We start from the raw sequence: 16,908 nt of genomic DNA on the forward strand, positions 1-16,908 counted from the left end.
GCAACCTCCCACACACCAAAAACGTTCAAGACTAGCAGCTTAATTCACAGACAACAGCCCAACAGGAGCTTCTGAAGCATCTCATTCCCAAGTTGCCAGTGTTGGCAGCTTTCTACCCTCTTCTTCAAACACAGGCTTTGTTCAGCTCTCATTTGCTGTATAGAACAGAGTGTGCTGTCAATCATACAATCAGAGCATCACAGAATGGCTCAGGTTGGAAGAGATCTCAGAGATCATCTCCTCCAACCTCCCCACCATGCCCAGGGACACCTCTCAACCAAACTCAGCTGCTCAAGGACTCACCCACTTGAAGACTCCCAGGGAGGAGGCAGCCACAACCTCCCTGGGCCAGACTCTCACCACTGTGCTACTGGAGAACTTCTTCCTCAGCTCCAGCCTAACCCTGCTCTCCTTCAGCTTCAAACCATTCCCCTTTGGCCTCTCTCTGGACACCCTCAGAAAAAGTCCCTGTGCAGCCTTCCTGCAGGATCCCTTCAGATACCAGATAAACAAAGCCAACTCTTGGATTTGTTTATGGTTTGGTTTGGTTTGGTTTTTTGTTTTGTTTCCTTCGTGTGTGGTTGCTGGTGGTGGTGGTGGTTTGGGTTGGTTTGTTTGACAGAGGCTGTAAAGGTAACTTGCCGTTAACAGCCACCAAGGAGCAGCTCTTCCATACACGCAGCTATTGGTGGGCTTGAAGGGACACCTGCTGGCTAGAGGGGATGGTACAGGCGCGCAGCACCAGCCCTGTGTTACTACACGTAGTAAGAGAACCTCAAATGATACTACAGCCTGCGACTGTGCAGTGATCGTCAGCCTGGAGGAGATAGCAGCTGGAATAAAAGGAATAAAACACTCATTCTGATTGCCTCACCACACAGCTGCAATTGTGTTAGGGTAACCCTAAGCAGCTGGCTGGCTTAAAACATGGATCAGATGAGTATTGCACCTGCAGGGCAGAGAGATGAGACGTTACTCAGCTAGCAGCTGAATGCACTGCCATGCTTCCCACAAGGGCACTGCCAGCTCAGCAAAGAAGCTGGTGAACCCCTGGGTTTACAAGGTGGTAGGGTGAGGGGCATGGATTTAAGATGGAAGAGGGGAGGTTGAGACTGCAGATTAGGAAGAGATTCTTGACAGTGAGGGTGGGGAGACACTGGCACAGGTTGCCCAAGGAGGCTGTGGCTGCCTCCTCCCTGGAGGTATTCAATGCCAGGTTGGATGAGGCCTTGAGCAAGCTGGGCTGGTGGGAGGTGTCCCTGCCATGGCAGGGGGTTGGAACTGGATGAGCTTTAAGGTCCCTTCCTGGGTCAGGAAATGACCCAGGGTGACTGTGGAAGAGGCACAGCTCCAGCAGGGAACTTAAGTTGGAGCTAGCAGCTTTGAGGACTTGGATCTACAAGACTCCAGCACATTAAGAGCTCCGTTGGGGCACCTGGACACCTCCCCACAATGGACTGCTTAGCTGAGAGTAACTCCAAGCAAAAAGGTTCCAGACATTCAATTAGAGGGGGAAAAAATAAGTCAAAATACTTTCTTAAGGCTTTTACTTCCAAATATAGCCATGGGGACACCTTCTCCCCACTCCATTTTTTTTTTTTCCTAAATGCAAATCTTTTCAAATCCTTTTGCTTGGAGCTGATCCTTGTAATTAAAAGAACTGATAAAAAAGCCTTTGTTAAAGGGATCTGTGCATATTAGTGTTCATTAACATGTAATTCCCACAAAACAGGGCAGTTTAATCTATCCATACTTGGGAAGAGAGATATTTTTTCCCTCCCTGCATGTATCTCTAGGCCATATGTGTTAATTACAATTGACTTGCCTAAATGAGAAAATTACACATTAGCAAGTAGTTAACCACTTATTAACTCAATTACTCTTCATAGATTTGGGAGGAATTAGACTCCCAGCTTAAGGTGCCCATTCTGGCTTGTCCATTATTATTTTGCACGTTCTCCAGTCCTCAGAGAAGTTGTGGAAAGGATTAAAGCCATATCAGAAACAATCACTGAATTGTCAGGGTTGGAAGAGACTCCAAGGATCCTCCAGCTCCAACTCCCCTGCCTCAGGCAGGGATACTTTCCACTAGATCATGTTGCCCAGAGCCACATCCAGCCTGGCCTTAAAAACACGCAGGGATGAGGCTTCAATGCTTAAGTACTGTGAGTCACACAGAGAAATATTCCTGCAACCACTTTACAGGAATACAGCTCACATCTGGGTGGTGGGAAGCAGGGCTGTGTGTTTTCCTTCTGTCTTCCACAGAAGGTAGAAGTAAAACACCATATGGGTAAGAAGGTCCAGAACAGGCCCAGTCCCCAGCTGGGGTAAATTGGCTCCTTGGAGTAGCAGCATTTCCTTCAAGTTCAGCATATCAGCAGCTTCACTTGATGAAACCCATCCAAGCTCTCAGCCCTCCAGCCTTGCAGAGACACAGGCTCAGTGTCTGCCTTTACAGACAGGCACGCAGTAATCCTTCCCACGAATGCTCTCTCCTCAGTCTAACTGGGGTGTAATGAACTGGTGACAGATGACAGCAATCATGAGTGACTGCTATTCTATCTTCCTCTGTGAGTGGCAGAATGAATAGCATGAATTCATTTTGGAGTGAATGAATACCTTCAAAGCACCTTTCAGGAAGCAGGACCCTTCAAAGCAGGCTTTAGCATTGCCACAGATTCAATGTTGCTCCGATTCATATTTCAGAGGCAGGGCCAAGCTCATCCTCATCCTGAGACTTCTGAAGTCAGGCACCAGGGCTGACTTTGGCTCACAGGTGTTTACATAGGGGGTATGCCTTGGAAAACAATTGTTACTGCACCACTGCTCGTGTTGCACTGTACAGCAAACACTGAAGCTCTACAGCTGCTGGCCAGCCTACAGACAGGTTTCGTCCACCCCTTCACTGTGCTGCTCTGCAGATGCAATGGAGCAGGCTGCCCAGAAAGGCTGTGGGTTCTTCCTTCTCTGGAGAGTTTCCAGCCCCACCTGGATGTGTTCCTGTGTGACCTGCCCTGGGTGATCCTGCAGAGGGGTTGGACTGGGTGATCTCTGCAGGTGCCTTCCCACTCCTAACATTCTGTGGAGTTCTTTGATTTTCTGTGTGGCTCTTGAAGGTAACAATACTTCAGTGTCCACTGAAGACTAGGTGAGATTCACAGGCTCACAAGATGTTAGGGGTTGGAAGGGACCTCCAAAGATCATTAAGTCCAACCCCTCTGCCAGAGCAGGACGATAGAATCTAGTGCAGGTTGCACAGGAATGCATCCAGATGGGTCTTGAAAGTCTCCAGAGAAGAAGACTCCACAACCTCTCTGGGCAGCCTGCTCCAGTGCTCTGTGACCCTCACAGTAAAGTTCCTCCTCACGCTGAGGTGGAACCTCCTGTGCTGTAGTTTATATCCATTGCTCCTTGTCCTGTCCCAGGGAGCAAGTGAGCAGAGCCTGTCCTCTCCCTCCTGCCCCCCAGCCCTCAGAGATTTATAGACATTTATTCAATCCCCTCTCAGTCTTCTCCAGACCAACCACCCCCAGGGCTCTCAGCCTCTCCTCACCAGGCAGTACTCCAGTCCCCTAATCATCCTCGTAGCCCTCCATTGGACTCTCTCCAGCAGATCCCTGTCCCTCTTGAACTGGGGAACCCCAAACTGGATGCAATATTCCAGGTGAGGCCTCCCTAGGGCAGAGTAGAGGGGGAGGAGAACCTCCCTCGATCCGCTGGGCACACTCCTCTGAATGCAGCCCAGGATCCCATTGGCTTTCCCCAGCAGAACAGCCCCCAGCATGTTCTCACGAGAAGGCAACAGCCTTGGCTGAACCACAAGGCTCAGCTTTAAACATGGGGGTTTTTTTTCCACACTCTGCCCAAAGAAACCACCAGGCACCCACCCTGCCTTGCTTCCACCTGGCACGCTCACGGAGCAGTACAAAGTTAACACCGCTGCAAACTCCAATGAACCAGCTAAAACTCCCTGGGAATTGGGAAATTTGCCTCCTGCTGTGTGTATTGAATCTTGGGTGATGAAAATAAATAAATAAGCCCTCGAGTTTCCCTCTGAACTGCAGTGTAAATACTTCTTAAGAGTGGAGCAAGTGGTTTTTGAAGAGCTTGTTTCACTTGTTCCATGCAAATATCAAGATTAACAGAGAGATTAATTATGTCCCATTTTTCTCCTTACAAAGGATCCAGGCAGATTTAGAATAACAAAAATAAACCCTCTGGATTAATATTCATAACACAGTGCTGAGCAGTACAAAAGCAACTCATTTTTTATGTAGAAAGGGGGAGAAAACAAACTGTCAAGAGTGCTCCAGAAGCATAAATACATATTAAGTAAGGAAGTCTCACAGGATGCACTTTCTCTGTCTGTTGAAAGAGGGTGGGAGGCAGGGGGGGGGCTCAAAAATGGTGTGCAACATGTCCTGGTCTCAGGGAATGAAATGGAGGGAAATCATTCCAAGCCCAAATTTGATTTGGGGCATGTTGAAACTTGTGTCTGATCCTGTCCTAAGTTTCCTGTTCATCCTTGGGTTCAGGCTTCTTAGCTTCAGAGCTCAGAGGGATTTGGGGTTGAGAGCCTGGGGTTGTGTCTGTGTTAGTAGTCAGGCAAAGTGCATGCCACAGGTGACACTGGATGAGCAGAAAGGGAGAAAAGGGAAACTAAAGTGAAAAGAAAATGAAAGCATTGCCACCAGTGCCCCCACCCAGTTTGGAAAGGTGCAGCACTGAGGGTTGAAATGAGCAGAATGAAAGCACTGCTGGAGAAACAAACCGAGCTTGAGCTTTACAGCAGGCAGGAGAACTCGGTGGCCGTTTTCAAGCTCCCGCTCCACCTAACGTGCATCTATCACCATCTCTTTGTGCCTTTTTACCAGCTAGAATTTTAAACACATTGAGTCAGGCAAGCTTTGCTTCACCTTTCAGTGAATCAGAAAAATCAGGGGGGGTTAAGCCAGCCCTTCAGTGACACTTGGACTTCTTTTATGGAGCACTTGAAGGTAACAACCCAGTTTGGAGATCGGATGCAGCAGAGACAGAACTTAATACATATAATTATGCAGTTTGCAAATGTGACAGCTCTGATGTTGCTGCAGTACAAGTCTGTGCAGTTAAATTAGAATTATAATGACAGTAATTACACTAATTAGTCTTTTTTTCCCCCCCTATAGTTTGTTACCAGCAAAGTTTTGCATATTTACGTAACAGCTACTTCTGCTTTCTCCTAAAAATCCACCATAACCAATTCGCTCCAAAGCTAATTAATCACAGCCCTGTGACACACAAGGAGCATTCAGAGACAAAAAAACACCCAACCACATTAAATAAATAAAAAAAAATAAAGAGCAGATGCCAAAAGGGTAAGGCTTGAAATCCATAGGATGGCTTTCATAAATTATTTACAGGCGTGCTCTACATCTGTACTGCTCAGAAGTTTAGACAGGCACAGGGCGAAATATTTAATGTAATCCACAGGCAGCACCACAATTCATATGTAAGAGCACACACACACCAGAGACTGCTCTGCAAACAACATGGAAATAGGAAAGCTTCCAGTTCTCTGGCAAGGCAACAAGGCTTTGAGCAAGACCTGCTCATCAAAATGCTTGCAAATCACATTGCACTGCTAAGATATGGAAAACAGAACGTGCTATGGATACAAGGATCTCAGAGCCTGACTCTGAATGCAGTTAAATCCTAGATGCTTCCTGTGTTTTATATACTTGTGGGAATCCCCTTGATGTCAGCTGGATACCAAGCACGTGAATAGGTCTTTACAGCATCAAACCTACCTTCTCCTTAGAACTGTGCCATGTTTGTCCAGCAATCTATTGATTGCTTTAGTTAAAGTGCTCCTTATTGGCCCCTAATAAGGGAATGTATAGTGCAGTGTCCTCAGCCACATCAGTGTCAACTTCGAATCTGCTGCTGTGCCTCTGTACTTTCTACAAAGGTATTAATATTAGTTAGTAATCTACTTTCTGTTCTAGGGCTGAGGATGTCTGGAATTAAAGCCATCTTGGTTTCTCCCACCTAATACAGCCTGGAGCCTGACTCACAAACTGCTGGTGCCAAAATGTGTTCCCAGTTGTTCTGAATCAGACCACAGAGACGCGGATCAAGTCTTGCTTTGACTCTCAGCTATAGCTTTGATTAGCCAATGCAAAACAGTTTAACTGAAACAGCTGCATCTGTAATTGTAAGGGGTTGTCTGCCTGGAGAGCAGCTCACTGAACCTCTGCACCAAATCAGTCTCCAACCCCAGGGAAAGGCATTTGTCCTGGCTCAACCTAAGAGCAGGCAAGCAAGCAAATTCCTGCTGTACAAGCTATCAGCTCCCATAATTTAGAAGACATTTAATGGCTGATGCTGTGTACTAGAATTAAGAGTAGAATCTGCTTAAAAACACTTCAAAGCATCGTAGAAAAGATGGATTTGCTCTCCGGGAACACTTTCACGACGTCTGACACTATTCTGATTAGAAAGAAACAGTTTTGTGTTATGAACTAGAGGAAAAAGAAAGATTGAGCCAAAGCAAATCTTTAGACAGTGTGTCCTTACACACCTCTCATGATTCAATTTGCAAGCAAGTCTTCACTTTGCCACTTCAGTGATACAGGCTGCAAAAACAATGGCAGAGAAGTGATAACCAAGTACTCCTGTGTTCTGCAATGACCTCTCTGAATTTATAAAGAAAAAGGACCAAAAAAAAACCCCAAAGGAAAAAACCCCAAGACAGCTGCATTTTCCTAAGGAGAAGATTTGAATCCCTTTAAAGTCAATCTCTGCTCCTTTCCTGTAAGGACAGGAGGAGACTCAATTAAGCCACAGTTGCAGCAGGGGTTCCTGAGCTGTTTCAAAAGATAATAACAAACAGCACAGCATCAAAACTCCATGCTAGGTTATAATTTGACCTTTCTTCTTTTTTTTTTCTCCCCCTTTTCTTCCTGATGAAGCTTGCTCAAGGTTGTGCAGAATACTGCTACAGCATCCTGTGGCACGAGAGCGATTTGCAGTACCGTCTGACTGTCAGCCCTCGCCTGGGAGCGCAGCCTGGAAATCTGCTGAGGCCTCTCACAACACAGCTCACTGACTGCACTGGGCCTTGCACTGCTAAAACTTGGACTCCCTGAAATCCTTTTGTGTAAATAGCACTGCCCATGGGTATTTCCTGACCCCTGGAATGTCCACTTGCGAGCTCAAGGGAGGGGATTCTGCCCCTTTACTCTGCTCTTGTGACACTCCACCTCCAATACTGCCTCCAGTTCTGGGGTCCCCCAGCATAAGAAGGACACAGAGCTCTTGGAGTGAGTCCAGAGGAGGCCACAAAGATGATCCAAGGGTTGGAGCACGTCTGCCATGAGGATAGGCTGAGGGAGATGGGGGTGTTCAGCCTAGAGAAGGCTCCAGGAGGACCTTAGAGCTGCCTTCCAATAGCTGAAAGGATCCTACAGGCAGGCTGCAGAGGCTCTGAAATCCATGTCTGTTGCAAACAACTTTAGGATTTCCATTCTGTCAGTTATTTGTCTGTTCAGAGGGTGAGGAGAAGGGCACTGTGCTGCAGCACTGCAGTTTTAGAGCTGAACTGCACTTCAGCAGAATGCAATCAGGCACATCTAAGTAAGTAAATAAATAACCCCACAACTGGGGGCCCTTTCTGCACCTTCCCAACAACTCCTGTTGCATGTACACGCTCAGAGATCCTCCCCACCTGCACGCCTGCAGCATACACACACTTGTGCACACAAAAACCTGACCAATGTTTTGCAGAAACTATTTCAAAACAATTGACTCTTGCAGCTGGAGCAGGAGGGAGGAGAAAACCAAGGAACACAGGCAGCTGCTTGCTTTACTATTTTTCTTCTTTTAAGCACAGGACTGTTTCAAGGAGCCATAAATAATCCATCTCAGAACACGCCTGAGAGAGACAACAAAACAGAGGTCTTTGCATCCTCAGGATGCCCCAAAGGCAAGAGTTGCATTTGGAAATGGATCAGAACTTAAGAGAGAAACGTTCCACGCTGACTACATCTAAAATTCATGGGGCTGAATGGGAGGAAAAGAAAATGCAGCCACAGAAGTTCTAGTCAGGACTGGAATTCAGCAGTCCAAGCAGTTACACCTGTTGAAGTACTTCTGCAATACTGAAGTGCAACTCTTAGACAACTAATCTTCACTACTGAGGTGTCAAGGACTGCTTCACCCCTCAACCCTTCTCACACAGCGGGGAAACACCAAGTGTTTCTCCCCCTACCCACGCTCCAGTCCCTCACACACACACAGTTCCAAGCCCTACTGCTTCCATTTCTACAGACAAATAAGCCAGGTGAGACAGAAAGGCAATGCAGCTTCCCAAAACAACATGCTGTGGGAATAACAAGAGGCAGGAACAGAGACAGACATCCAGAGTCTAGCTGGGGAAAAGCAAAGTTCCCAGAGGTATTAAATTCAGGGCCTTTTTCCAACAGCCTTCTCTCCTCTCTGTGTATCACCCGGCGCACACGCGGCTCCTGCGTCCCGCAGAGCACTTGCTCTCAGTGTTAACAAATGCTGACAGGGTCCAGCCCAATTATAACCAAGCAACCCACAGGATATTTTTTATTGCAACATTACCTTTAAAATGCTTCAGTCATTTTTTTGTCATTATTTGTCATGGCAACGGCAGTTGAGGCTTTTTCTTCCCTGGCCCTCCCATTAGTTTCGCTCCCAACCCTCTGCTCCCGCTGCTCTTTGAACAAGAGGGATATTGATTTGCTGCCCTATTGGCACCTTGGAAAGGCCTTCACTCTTTCCTTGTGTTCTTGCCATTCAGATTCAGCCAGATCCCAGCAGATTTTCCTCCTCATGAAATACTGGATCTAAGCAGGAACTACACAGGCAGCCAAAGCTCTTCCTACTGCCCGTCATGTCTCTTCCCATCCTCTGGTACAGGTGGGGGGGTCCAGGAGGACCAGCTGCAGCTCTACTCCCACCCTCAACCCCTTAGGTTCCAATAACAGGGAATAGGAGGATTCCTCCTGTCCCAGTTCTCTGCTGTGGGCTTGCCTCAAGGAGGATTTTTCTTTTCTGATCTTAGAATTAGCTCATGCTGTATGGCTTAAGGGCAATTCGAGTAACTTTTACTAGAATCCCTTTATTTTATCTTTATTCTGGGAGATGAAAAGTTACCATAGCACTTCATCTGTGGAGCTCACCTTCAACCTTCATACCAGACTGCAAGGGTATTAGAGGCATTATTATAAACCTTGTCTTAGCCAGACAGTTTGATTTCAAAGTTCCCTTTCATCTGCTGCATGCAGAACTTTAAGGGTTAAATTAATCTGGGAGGTAGTTGAAGTGACAGCAGTGTAGCACCTGACTGGGCCATTGATCCGATTTTCTTCAAGGAAGTTCCATAACTGGCTGCTTTTTTTTTTTGTCTTAAAGCACTGTGGGAGTCCTTTATTACTGCTGTAATGCAAATCAAGCAGTTAGCATCACCACAAACTGATCGTGCTCTTTAGAGATTAAAGCCCCGGGGACAGAATTATCTTCTGATGAATTCAACCGAATGGATTGTTATTTATTTATTTATTTGTGTCCCAGGGCTTTGATGATCTTGTTTGTGTGTGTGTGTGTGCCTGTGTCGTTTAGGCATTGCTTGTGTCGTTGTGGCAGCGAGGCTGGGGAGGGATCTGGAGCACAAGGCTGGGGAGGGGTCTGGAGCACAGCCCTGTGAGGAGAGGCTGAGGGAGCTGGGGTTGCTTAGCCTGGAGAAGAGGAGGCTCAGGGGAGACCTTCTTGCTCTCTACAACTACCTGAAGGGAGGTTGGAGCCAGGTGGGGGTTGGTCTCTTCTCCCAGGCAGCCAGCACCAGAACAAGAGGACACAGTCTCAAGCTGTGCCAGGGGAAGTTTAGGCTCGAGGTGAGGAGAAAGTTCTTCACTGAGTCATTCATCATTGGAATGTGCAGCCCAGGGAGGTGGTGGAGTCCCCATCCCTGGAGGGGTTCAAGAGGGGATTGGATGTGGCACTTGGTGCCATGGTCTAGTCCTGAGGTCTGTGGTGACAGGTTGGACTTGATGATCTTTGAGGTCTCTTCCAACCTTGGTGATACTGTGATATTAACCATGCAAAGCTTGTGGCCTCTAAGGTTAACTCTTTCTTCCTCTCCTAGTCAGCTGTGTGCCAACAGGTGGGACCTGTATTTGGCAACAAGTGGTCAGTGCCCTGATACCACAATAGAACTAACCAGGTTGGAAAAGACCTTTGAGATCATCGAGTCCAACCTATCATCCAACACTATCTGATCAGCTAAACCAGGGCAGGGACTTTGTGGAGCTGTGCCAAGGGAGGTTTAGGCTGGAGGTGAGGAGAAAGTTCTCAGAGAGACTGCCCACTGGAATGTGCTGCCCAGGGAGGTGGTGGAGTCACCATCCCTGGAGGTGTTCAAGAAAGGCTTGGGTGTAGCACTTGGAGCCATGGTTTAGTTAGTCAGGAGGTGCTGGGTGACAGGTTGGACTTGATGATCTCTGAAGTCTTTTCCAACCTTGTTGATTCTATGATTCTGTGCTCTTCCTCTGGCAGAATTTACACTAAGACAAATGAAGGGGGGGAGGGGGAATAATTAAATAAATAAACTAAAGCAGGATTGTGGCTACAGTTGTGTCAGCATAAACATAGTTTATAATTAAATAGCTATTACCACGGAGTAGGGGAAGAACTAAACAGATATAGATCACTTTTATACCAACCAGATTGCATCTACCAAGGGGTTTGGAGCAACCTAACTCTCTCATATATATATATGTATAAAAAAAGTCATCATACCCATTACCAACATTATTATTCCAGTAAAATGTAAATGCAGGCTGGGCCTCAGATACCAATTAAACTGCAGTTGACAGAGATGCTGTTGTCTAAATAGGAGGAATGTAACAGAACAAAGAGCAAAATAAATAATGAAATAAGAAATAATAGAAACATAGATCTGTGGGTGTTGTCAAATTGCCTGACGAGCCAAGGAGAAGGTTGGAGGGGGAATTATCGTCTAAATCATTTAAGCCATAGCTTTTCTAAGAGAATGCCACCAGAATCATAGAGTCATAGAATGGTTTGGGATGGAAAGGACCTTAAAGATCAACCAATTCCAATCCCCCTGCCATGGGCAGGGACACCTCCCACCAGCCCAGGTTGCTCAAGGCCTCATCCAGCCTGGCTTGGAACACCTCCAAGGTGCTCAAAGGCAGGTTGGCCTGGCCAGTAGTTTGGAGAGAATCTGTTAAATCCAAAGGGGCTGGAACTGCTGCTGATAGCATTTTGTGTCTATACATCTGGTTTGTGTCTATATATTCGGCCTGGAGAAGGCTTCGGGGATGCCTTCGAGAAGCCTTCCGGTACCTGAAATGAGCCTACAAGACTTCCCAAGGTCACCTAGAATGAGAGTGACAGCCCAGGAGTTAATCCCCAGACCTCCTAAAGCCCAGACTGCAGTGCAAAACTCTCTCACCTTTTGATTCAATTATGCACATGCCCTTAGATCTCTTTGAACAGCGTTTAAAAATGTACCAGCAGCATCCCGAGATAAGTTTGGAGCTTGGCCCTCCCAGATTTATTCCGAAAGTAGCAGGTAGGAAGCTGCAGCTTTTGTTTGTTAGCAGATAAGGGGAGGATTTAATTTTCAGGGAGTGTCATTCCAACACCATTCTACCAGCATCATGTTCCCTTTAATTAAAGTACAAAGCTCTGACAAACTCTTAACAATGGAAGCACTTGCAGGCAACTCTACTATTAAATGAAAAGTGTTTGCATGTCTCTGCTGTTAATTATTATTATTATTATTGAGTATTCAGTGCAGGGAACACATTTACAGTAGTGCTCTGTGCTCTGCAACAGTCTGCAATTAAATTCCAAGAATAAGTGGCACTGCTGTGAAGATAAACTGAATGTACACTCCCCTAATCTCTGCATCCTTCCCCCGGTGTCCCACCACGAAGTGGCTCTCTAAGGTGTTCAAACACTGCTATCTGCAAAGCGCATTAGCATCTCAAAGCCAGGTTTATGTCTCTGAAATCAGCTCTCCCAATTTCACTAAGGCTAATGGAAGGCCTCAGTCGATTTTCAGTCAGAGCCTGCAGAGGGTGTGCCTGAAGGTCTGAGTGTCCCACAGACTCTTGTAGGTCACAGCACACTGTCCTCTCTCCTGGCCAAATCAGTGTGCAGGTTTGGGGTGATGCCTTCTGAAGTGATTTTTCTGGCCAAGGACATTGATACAGAAGTCTACAATGGAGTCACGACCATCCTCTCATCTTAACCAGAAAGCTCTTGCCCACAGTGTAAGCAACATCTTTGTGCACTTGAATGTGAAATTTACATCTCTCAAACAGAAGAAAACTTCTCAACTGGAAGGGACTTCAAAATGTTAGCTGCCAACCAGAAAGCAAAGCACATTTGGAAGTGCAGCACTGCTGTGCTTCTCTTCCTCCTTCCTTACTCCATTTCCTTTTCCAGCAGCCAGAGCTGAGGCACAGCAGATGACAGCTAGTCCTAAACTCCCTGCACAGATCCTGCTCTGTGGCTGCAAAGCCTGCTGTGTGCCAAATTAAAACACAGCATCCTCAGAATTAAACTTTGACAGCCCTGGGTGGGCTCTGTTTCGGTCTTTGCTCCTCCGGATCTCCCACCCTTAGATGTGATTTGGATCAGACCTTTCTTCGTAATCTGTTTCCCTCTTAATTCCCAAACACCTATTTGAAAAGTCCTCCCTGAGCTCCTCTGAAGAGAGATTAGGAAGCCTGATAAGGCACAGCATCTAAAATAACACAATCTGCAGATGGATTAGGAAGCAAAGGTATTACATTGTCAGTAGCCTCAAAAATCTTATTTCTCTTTCCTCCTTCTGTGGCCCCAAAGAATTCTGTAGTGGCCAAAACAACTCCCTGCAGGTCTTCTCATTTTTCTTCCTCAAGTATTCTTTTCTACTGTCATGCACAGTGTGAGTAATTTAAAATAGATGTTTAGCCAAGAGTCATTAGAAGGGGAGAAAAATGGTTCCTTTTCTAATTGTTGTGTTACAGAAGGGCACAAATTACATTTGCCCCAGTGAACTTGTGCAAGCTCAGATCTGGACTGGGGAACAGGCTTGGAGCTGTGCTCTACTGTGACAGTGCTGCTCTGGTTTGGGTGATGCTGACTCCCAGACTCCTAGATCCCCTTTGCCTCCTGTAGTTCAATTACAGACCACACTAGCAAGAGGTGATAGGATAGGATAGGATAGGATAGGATAGGATAGGATAGGATAGGATAGGATAGGATAGGATAGGATAGAATAGAATAGAATAGAATAAACCAGGTTGGAAAAGACCTTCGAGATCATTGTGTCCAACCTCTCACCCAACACCACCTAATCAACTAAACCATGCAACCAAGCACCCTATCAAGTCTCCTCCTGAACACCTCCAATGATGGTGACTCCACCACCTCCATGGGCAGTCCATTCCAATGGACAATCTCTCTCTCTGTGTAGAATTTCTTCCTAACCTCCAGTCTAAACCTCCTCTGGCACAGCTTGAGACTGTGTCCTCTTGTTCTGGTGCTGCTTGCCTGGGAGAAGAGACCAGCCCTCACCTGGCTACAACCTCCCTTCAGGTAGTTGTAGAGAGCAAGAAGGTCTCCCCTGAGCCTCCTCTTCTCCAGGCTAAGCAACCCCAGCTCCCTCAGCCTCTCCTCATAGGGCTGTGTTCCAAACCCCTCACCAGCTTCGTTGCCCTTCTCTGGACATGTTCCAGCAAGTCAACCTCCTTCCTAAACTGACCTCCCCCTTTTCCACAGGGTGGATCCCAGTAGGGTTCCTCTCCCCAATAAATCATCTCACCTCATGCTAAGAGATCAGGAAAGTAATTCTTAAATCCCTTTGACTCCCCTCTGTGACGTGTAGTTAAGGCTGATCAATATCTCCTCTTAACTGGGTAATGCAGACGTGCAGCAACTATCCAGGAAGTGTCTTATGGAGGGGGGAGAAATAAAAAGTCACTTTGAGAATGTGAGCCCAGCCCAGGCAGCTTCAAATTTATTTTCTTGGCAAGCTGTTCATGTTCTATTAGCTGAGCTCATAGATTTAAAAAGATAATAAAGGCTTTTGAAACTGCTGCTAGAGCAAGCTCTGTGATCCCTGGGACTTCAAGTCGTCTGCACTGTAATGTCGCTATTTATACTCAGCACTGCTCCCTCACACACCCCTCCTGCACCAGGGCTGCCCATGGTAAGGCTGGAAACAATCACAGCCTTCTCTGCACTCCCATTTTACACTGGGACACTCATTTTGAGCTCGGGTTTGAGGGGAGTTGGTATTATTCACTAGGAAAAGGAGAGGCTGTGTTTTGTCCTCCTGCAGCAGCACAGCAGTAAGCTGGGGGTTGGAGGGGGGAGGGAGCTGTGTGTTAACTGCCCCCCTACAAACTGTCTGACTAAAGCTGGCTCTCCTCTGACATCTGTGTAAGTCACAGTACCTCTGGAGCTGTGCTCATCTGCCTTTAGGTGACATGGATGGAGCAGGAACCTCTACAGTCACTGACATCTGACTCCTCTTATTTTGGCTTTTAAGGATTGAAGGATGGAATCATAGAATTGTTTTGGTTGGAAAAGACCTCTAAGACCATGAAGTCCAAGATCATCAATAACCAGGGATTGAACCATGCAGCCTCCAAAGAGCCTGATGTGTGGAGGTTTTGGCTGGGAGCACAGAGAGCTCTACTGCTGGCTATTTAAAGAGACTTAGAACTCCAACATCTCCTTAGGTTTTTATTTCCTGGTGGGTAGCCCTCATTCATGATACAGAGGAGCCTGAGGAGATGCTTGAACAGAGATCATCTGAATACTGGTGTGTGGAATTGCCTTTTTAGCTGTTTGAAATAAGAATCTAGCTACAGCCCAAGGAACATGGTTTAACGGTGGTCTTAGGTAGATGGTTGGATTTGATGCTCTTAGAGATCTGTTCCAACCAAAACAATTCTGTAACTCCTCACAAGCAACCCAAGACCATTCTCTGGTGCTGTGTCTGTGAACAGGAACTCCCAAGGCTTGGGAAGAGAAATGGAAAGGGAGGAGAACATAGGGGATGTGTGAACATAGGGGATGCGTGAACATAGGGGATGTGTGCATCCTGGCCTGCATCAGGAACAGTATGGCCAGCAGGAGCAGGGAGGTCATTCTGCCCCTGTACACTGCACTGGTTAGGCCACACCTCGAGTACTGTGTCCAGTTCTGGGCCCCTCAGTTTAGGAAGGAGGTTGACCTGCTGGAATGAGTCCAGAGAAGGGCAACAAAGTTGGTGAGGGGTTTGGAACACAGCCCTGTGAGGAGAGGCTGAGGGAGCTGGGGTTGCTTAGCCTGGAGAAGAGGAGGCTCAGGGGAGACCTTATTGCTCTCTACAACTACCTGAAGGGAGGTTGTAGACAGGCAGAGGTTGGTCTCTTCTCCCAGGCAGCCAGTACTAGAACAAGAGGACAGAGTCTCAGGCTGCACCAGGGGAGGTTTAGGTTGGATGTTAGGAAGAAGTTCTACACAGAGAGAGTGATTGCCCATTGGAATGGGCTGCCCAGGGAGGTGGTGGAGTCACCATCATTGGAAGTGTTCAGGAGGAGACTTGATGGGGTGCTTGCTGCCATGGGTTAGTTGTTTAGGTGGGTTGGATTGGTTGATGGGCTGGACACAATGATCTTGAAGGTCTCTTCCAACCTGGTTTATTCTATGTATTCTATGTATCCTATGAAACAAACAGCTCAGCTGACAGCAGAAGCACCACGTTCCCTGGGACGGTAAATTTGTATTTCAGACTCACATGGGGGCAGCAAATCTTCACAAGTATTGGGTAAGGAAGAGAGAGGAGGCAAGCTAATCCTGTGCCTTCCCTCTGCCTCTGCCCAATACTCAGACTAAAGACAACCTGAGGGCAGCAGCTGCATGGAGCAGTGCTGTGAAGATGAGCAGGAGGGGCTCAGAAGCAGACAAACGCTCTGTTTATTCACCTGCATGCTGGCACTAACTGAAGCATTACCTCATGCATATTGCTCTGCAATTCCTAATTGTACCAGCTGGAAAAGGAGGAAACCTTGGAAGCCAGCTCTCAGCTCTGCTGGGTTTATTCCTTCATCTATATATAATGCTGGGGAGATCTGGTCAATTTTTTACTTTTAACAAGCATTAAGTGAAAAGCTTTGAATAAGAAGTGAGAAGGCAGCAGGAGAACTATTATGATAAAGAATAAAAAGTGGGGGGAGAGCTGATAGAATAGGTGAGAAAGCAATTTCTTCTGCAGCAAAGAGGAACTGCTGCTATCTTTTTTGGGGTGGGGGGTGGGGATTATCAGCTGAGTTGCTCTTCACAGCGAGTTGCTGCTATGAGGCTGTCACCTTTTGTTGGAAAGAGACTTGTTAAATTTTCTTTTAACAGCATATTTGCTTTCCCATTACATTATCTGCCCACATTCACCCACACAAACTGACTAAAAGCTTCCTGAAGTAGATTTTTGTCCTTTTTTTTTTCCTCTCCCCCCCCTCTTCCTTTTGTTCCCTGCTCAGCTGCGGTGTGACACATTTCACTCACCCTCATCTCCAAGCTGCCACAGGTAATGAGAAGATAGGGCCTTAGCCACTAGCATGCAATCTTTAGCAGCCTTGGAGAATACATGGGGAGGGGAAAAAAAATCATTAAAAACAAAACAAAGACCAAAACCAAACAAGCAAACCAACAGCCACCCCTGGTCCCCCTTGGCTCAGGAGCTCTGTTGAGCTTCAGCCCTGCAACTCTTCTTCTCTAGGCTGTTGTCGTCTACGATTTTCTTTGCCTGCCTCTCCTCCTCCCCCTCACCCCCCTGCATCTGTCCTCACTCTGAATACTCTGAATGCTTGAGAGAGAGAGAGCAGGGAAGCT

This window comes from Dryobates pubescens, chromosome 31, assembly GCF_014839835.1.
Source record: "Dryobates pubescens isolate bDryPub1 chromosome 31, bDryPub1.pri, whole genome shotgun sequence".
Taxonomy (NCBI): domain Eukaryota; kingdom Metazoa; phylum Chordata; class Aves; order Piciformes; family Picidae; genus Dryobates; species Dryobates pubescens.